Below are 6925 nucleotides of genomic sequence, written 5' to 3' on the forward strand. Positions count from 1 at the left end.
TCCCCCCAATCAAAAAATAAAAATAGAAGGAAGGAAAGGGAAAGATAAAAAAAGAAGAGGAGATAAAGGGAAGGAAAAAAGAGGAAGAAGAAAACAAAAGAAGGGGGATATCAGTTGCAATTTTCCCGCCAACAGATTGTGGAGCGGGGTGGGGCCAAAATGACCTTGCCCTCCTCCAGCAAACATAAAAGAGAAAGAAGGAAGGGAAGGGAAAGGAAAAAAGGAGAGAAAGGGAAAGAAAAAGAAAGAGAATGAAGAAAGGTAAGGGATATCAGTTGCAATTTTCCCGCCAACAAGGTGTAGATCGGGGGGGGGGGGAAATAAAATTCAAACGTGGTTTATTTCTAATTCCATAACGGTGATTTACAACTAATGCTGAAATGACATAATTTTAAGTATATTATACTGTTTTTATGCGTTTGTTGGAAAATGACAAACTCCTGAATTTACAGCCAGGCAAGGAAATGCTTCTTGAGATGCCTACATGTCAGGGCTCGAGGAACGGCGGGGATCGGGATCCTCGAACCCCCACCCCCCCCCCCCCCACCACCCACTTTTTTGAAAAAGTATATTAAAGAGAAAAAGAAAGAAAGAGAGCAAGAAAGAAAAAAAATAGTTAACTGCCAGTGTCACATTATAATGAGGTATCAAAATATGCTCATCTCACCATGATTAAATGCCTAAAACCCCGAGGGCTCTGCCCCCTGGATTCCACCTAGGGCCCTAAGGCGGGCCCTTAGATGCTCATCTGTTGGTAATTTAATGACTAAAACCCCTGATTTCTGTGGGCTTTGCCGCCTGGACCGCACGCCAAATAGTTTCCTGCCTGTGTCACAAAATAATAAGGTATCAAAAAATGCTCATCTGACCGTAATTAAACACCTAAAACCCCTGAACTTCCGGGGGCTCTGCCCCCTGGACCCGACAAAGAGCCCTAAGTCGGGCCCCTTGATACTCATCTGACCGTAATTGAGTGCCTAAAACCCTTGGGCTTCCGGGGGCTCCGACCCCTGAACCTCACGCCAATTAGTAACCTGCCAGTGTCACAATTAGGTATCAAAATAATGCTTATCTGACCGTAATAAAAAAAGAGAGGAGTGAAAAGGAAAAGGGAGTAGACAAAGAACATTTTGAAATTCAGACAAGGATTAAGAGTCGAAAACGTTACAACGATTCGTCTTCTTTCTCTAATAATTTAATGAAACGTAAAATCTTCCGCGCTTCGCGCGAAGGGGGAACCTGAATTTAGACGAAGATTAAGAGTCGATAACGACACAACGAATCGTCTTCTTTCTCTAATGATTTAATGAAACGTAAAAGCTTCCGCGTGAGGAGGGGGGGGGGGGGAACATAATTCAGACGAGGATTATTTTTGGGAACGGTACAAACGAATCGTCTCCCATCTCTAATAATTTATTGAAATGTCAAAGCTTCCGCGCTTCGCGAAGGAGGGAGGGGGAAAACTCGTCCCTCCCTGCACCCACCCCCCTCCCCAATTACATCACTGCTGGTCACCATTACGTACCAATATTTGGCTTGCATAATTTCAAATTTGGGCCCCCCCCCCCAAGAAATCCTGGATCCGCGCCTGGTCGGCCGTCTGGTTGCTTACTTACAAGCATTTATGCTTTTTAAGCAGTCAGGTAAAATAACCACCTAATAGCCATCAATGACGTGGGAGATAAAGTAATACCATATGGCACTTGTGTTTAAAGGAGAGTATGTTTCTGTGGCCAAGAAAAGTTCTATATATATGTAAATGAGACAAAATGTGAAGGTATAGAAAATCCACATTTTTAATCACGAGTTTAATTATATGTTGATATGTGTATATAATTTAACTCGTGATTAAAAATGTGGATTTTCTATACCTTCACATTTTGTCTCATTTACATGGGAGATAAAATAATACCATATGGCACTTGTGTTTAAAGGAGAGTATGTTTCTGTGGCCAAGAAAAGTTCTATCTATATGTAAATGAGACAAAATGTGAAGGTATAGAAAATCCACATTTTTTACCACGAGTTAAATTATATGTTGATATGTGTATATAATTTAACTCGTGATTAAAAATGTGGATTTTCTATACCTTCACATTTTGTCTCATTTACATGGGAGATAAAGTAATACCATATGGCACTTGTGTCTAAAGGAGAGTATGTTTCTGTGGCCAAGAAAAGTTCTATCTATATGTAAATGAAACAAAATGTGAAGGTATAGAAAATCCACATTTTTAATCACGAATTAAATTATATGTTGATATGTGTATGTGTTTTTACGCGTAGATCATAATCAAAATATTATACACGGTTCAGCATTTGCTCAAAAAGCTATATAGACCATGATTAAGGAACAACGTACCATAACTCGACTGTCTCCAATAACATTGATAGCGGCTTCGGAGAGGATCTCCTAGTAAACCTATACACGACTTTTTGTTAGCAATGGAATCCAATGACCGGGGTAATATGTAAGGCGTTTAGACACATAGGAGCTCTATACAAACGTGACTATTATCTTTAAACTTGAAATCCATTTTACATAACCCAAGAAAAATTGTCAGACAAAATCCATTAAACTATAACTCCAAAGCCTGTGCCTAAATTAAAAACTTTAAAAACACCCACTAGTAGATAGAAGCGCACTCTCTTGAATGCTATCATTATTTGTGTAATTAGATTATCCAAAAACTCTGTGGAAACAACATTTCCCATACGATGAGGTAGAGTAATTGAGTGCCTAAAACCCTTGGGCTTCCAAGGGCTCCGACCCCTGAACCCCACGCCAATTAGGGACCTGCCAGTGACACAATTAGGTATCAAAATAATGCTCATCTGACCGTAATTAAATGCCTAAAACCCCTGAACTTCCGGGGCTCTGCCCTCTGGACCCCGCCTAGGGCCCTAAGGCGGACCCCTGAGTGCTAATCTGACCGTAAATTATTGCCTTAAACCCCTGACCTTCCGGGGGCGGACAAGGTATCAACATATTATGTTCATCTGACCGCGGGCGCGTAGCCAGGGGGGCAGTATGGTCCCCCAAAAACCGCCGGCCAAAAAAATAGAGGAGTGAAAAGGAAGAGGACGTATGAAGAAAAGGGTGTAGACAAAGAACATTTTTGATATTCAGACAAGGATTAAGAGTCGAGAACGTTACAACGATTGGTATTCTTTCTCTAAAAAATTTTTCGCGCTTCGCGCGGGAGGGGGGAAACTGAATTTAGACGAAGATTAGGAGTCGATAACACGACACAACGAATTGTCTTCTTTCTCTAATGATTGAATGAAACGTTAAAGCTTCCGCGCGAGGGGGGGGGGGGGGGGACATAATTCAGACGAGGATTATTTTTGGGAACGGTAAAACGAATCGTCTTCTTTCTCTAATAATTTATTGAAATGTCAAAGCTTCCGCACTTCGCGGAGGAGGGTGGGTGGAAACACGCTCCTCCCTGCACCCACCCCCCTAATTACATCACTGCTGGTCACCATTCTGTACCAATATTTGGCTCGCATAATTTCAAATTTGGGCCCCCCCTAAGAAATCCTGGATCCGCGCCTGTACTATACCCCCCCCCCTCCCCATCAGTACGCCAGCGTTCAGGGGCTCATGTCTTCTCACCCCTATAACAAAAAAAACGGACACGCTTTCCCATTCTCGCACAAATATGTCCACGATATGCGCGTATCGCTATTATAGAGACCTCCATTTTAAATACCGTATAGGTGGCATGCGCAATGTTTATGAAATTTAATTCCTGTGAACTTTCCTTTTTCTTTGAATGGAATTGTATATGTGATTTAATTCAGGTTTTTATTATTGTTACGTTCTTTTGGATTAAAAATACAAACCATGTTTACTTCTTTACTGTTTTTTTTTTTTTTATTCTTTTTTTTTTTTTTTTGGGGGGGGGGGCAAAAATGCGTTTTGCCCCCCCCCCCCCAACTTTTTTGACTGGGGGGCAACTGCCCCCCCTGCCCCCCCTGCCCCCCCCCCCCCCCCACTTCCGGCGCCTATGATTACAACTGAGGAAATACTCACGAGAAGGTGGCCGTTAACCGTTGTATTTGTCTTGTATCTATCTATCTGTAGCTGTACTCTTGTAGCGATATGATAACTTGAAGATGAAAACGAATAACAATTTACCTGAGCTTTTCCTGAAAGAAGAGCTAGGTATAGGTCAATATAGTCAGGTCGCTGAGCTATATCAGGCTGTCAACCCTCTACTCCCGCATTAATTTTGGGAGGGAATCTAACACCACCACGCTCATCCTCTCGCCGTCCCACTGCAGCTCGTATAGCGGCCTCCCGCCACCATGGTGGTGGACCGGCCACGCCCTAGCTTCCTCCCGCTTCGAGAATATCCCGGTTTATGAAAAAACCTCCCGTTAAGTAGGATCGCATATGCTTCCAATTCATGACCCCATACCAAAACTTCTGATTCGTGTTGTTGTAACTTGATGGCCAATTTGCCACCCCGGTCCATACTCGATCCTGATTTATATTCAATTCAATTTCTAGAACAAATATTTGATATGCCACTATTTGTTTATACTTATGACCGATCTAGCACAAATATTGTAGCTGACTTGATGATGGCAGGCGCAGGGGTGCGACGCATCTGTGAAAAGAAGGGAATACGGAATACATTCTTGGCAATGAAGTGAAATTTGGCCCTAGAATGGGAATGATGAATGGCTATGTCTGGTCTGTTCAATTAATTAAAATTAATGGTCATGGTATCATGAAGCAGAAACATGGACATGATTATTATAACCAAGCCTATAGGCATGCCCAACTATGAGAAAAATGCAAAAATCCCATCATTCGAAAATTGGGTGTACGAGAGAATGAGAATATCATGGAAAGATTTGTAAACTAACAGAGAAATATTGCATAAGACAGGGCTTAATTAAACAAAATATCCTCATAGGAATAGTTTAAGAAAGAAAGGTAAAACTTTTGGTCGTAATTAAGACAGTCACAAGCAGGCGCGGATCCAAGATTTCTTAGGGGGGGGGGGGAAGGCCCAAATTTGAAATTATGCGAGCCAAATATTGGTACGTAATGGTGACCAGCAGTGACGTAATTAGGGGTGGGTGGGTGCCGGGAGGGGCGATTTTTCCCCTCCCTCCTCCGCGAAGCGCGGAAGCTTTGACATTTCAATAAATTATGAGAGAAAGAAGACGTTTCCCCCCATCTCACGAGAAGCGCGAAAGCTTTTACGTTTCATTAAATCATTAGAGACGGAAGACGATTCGTATACCGTTATGACTTTTAATCCTCGTCTCATTTCAGTTTCCCCCTCCCGCGCGAAGTGCGGAAGCTTTGACGTTTCATTAATTCATTAGAGAAAGAAGACGATTCGTTGTACCGTTCTCGACTCTTAATCCTGTTTATACTTATGACCGATCTAGCACAAATATTGTAGCTGACTTGATGATGGCAGGCGCAGGGGTGCGACGCATCTGTGAAAAGAAGGGAATACGGAATACATTCTTGGCAATGAAGTGAAATTTGGCCCTAGAATGGGAATGATGAATGGCTATGTCTGGTCTGTTCAATTAATTAAAATTAATGGTCATGGTATCATGAAGCAGAAACATGGACATGATTATTATAACCAAGCCTATAGGCATGCCCAACTATGAGAAAAATGCAAAAATCCCATCATTCGAAAATTGGGTGTACGAGAGAATGAGAATATCATGGAAAGATTTGTAAACTAACAGAGAAATATTGCATAAGACAGGGCTTAATTAAACAAAATATCCTCATAGGAATAGTTTAAGAAAGAAAGGTAAAACTTTTGGTCGTAATTAAGACAGTCACAAGCAGGCGCGGATCCAAGATTTCTTAGGGGGGGGGGGGGGGGAAGGCCCAAATTTGAAATTATGCGAGCCAAATATTGGTACGTAATGGTGACCAGCAGTGACGTAATTAGGGGTGGGTGGGTGCCGGGAGGGGCGATTTTTCCCCTCCCTCCTCCGCGAAGCGCGGAAGCTTTGACATTTCAATAAATTATGAGAGAAAGAAGACGTTTCCCCCCATCTCACGAGAAGCGCGAAAGCTTTTACGTTTCATTAAATCATTAGAGACGGAAGACGATTCGTATACCGTTATGACTTTTAATCCTCGTCTCATTTCAGTTTCCCCCTCCCGCGCGAAGTGCGGAAGCTTTGACGTTTCATTAATTCATTAGAGAAAGAAGACGATTCGTTGTACCGTTCTCGACTCTTAATCCTTGTCTGAATTTCAAAAATGTTCTTTGTCTATTCCCTTTTCTTCCTACGTCCTTTTCCTTTTCACTCCTCTCTTTTTATGGCCGGTGTTTATGGGGGGGACCACCCCACCGCCCCCCTGGCTACGCGCCTGCGGTCAGATGAACATATGTTGATACCTTGTCCGCCCCGGAAGCTCAGGGGTTTAAGGTTTTAATTTACGGTCAGATTAGCATTCAGGAGTCCGCCTTAGGGCCCTAGGCGGGGTCCAGGGGGCAGAGCCCCGGAAGTTCAGGAGTTTTAGGCATTTAATTACGGTCAGATGAACATTATTTTGATACCTAATTGTTACAGTGGCAGGTCACTAATTGGCTTGGGGTTCAGGAGGCAGAGCCCCGGAATCTCAAGGGTTTTAGGCACTCAATTACGGTCAGATGAGTATCAAGGGGCCCGCCTAAGGGCTCTTGGTTGGGACCAGGGGGCAGAGCCCCCAGAAATGTGGGCCCTGATATGAAGGCATCTCAAGAAGCATGTTCTTGCCTGGCTGTAAATTTAGGAATTTGTCATTTTCCAACAAACGCATAAAGTGAGGAAAAATCTCGGAAAATTATCTCATTTCAGCATTATTTGTAAACCACCGTTATGGAATTAGAAATAAACCACGTTTGAATTCTATTTCTCCATAGCTCCCCCCTCCCCTATCAGT

This window comes from Strongylocentrotus purpuratus, unplaced genomic scaffold (genome assembly GCF_000002235.5).
Source record: "Strongylocentrotus purpuratus isolate Spur 01 unplaced genomic scaffold, Spur_5.0 spur5_scaffold_14, whole genome shotgun sequence".
NCBI classification, from domain to species: domain Eukaryota; kingdom Metazoa; phylum Echinodermata; class Echinoidea; order Camarodonta; family Strongylocentrotidae; genus Strongylocentrotus; species Strongylocentrotus purpuratus.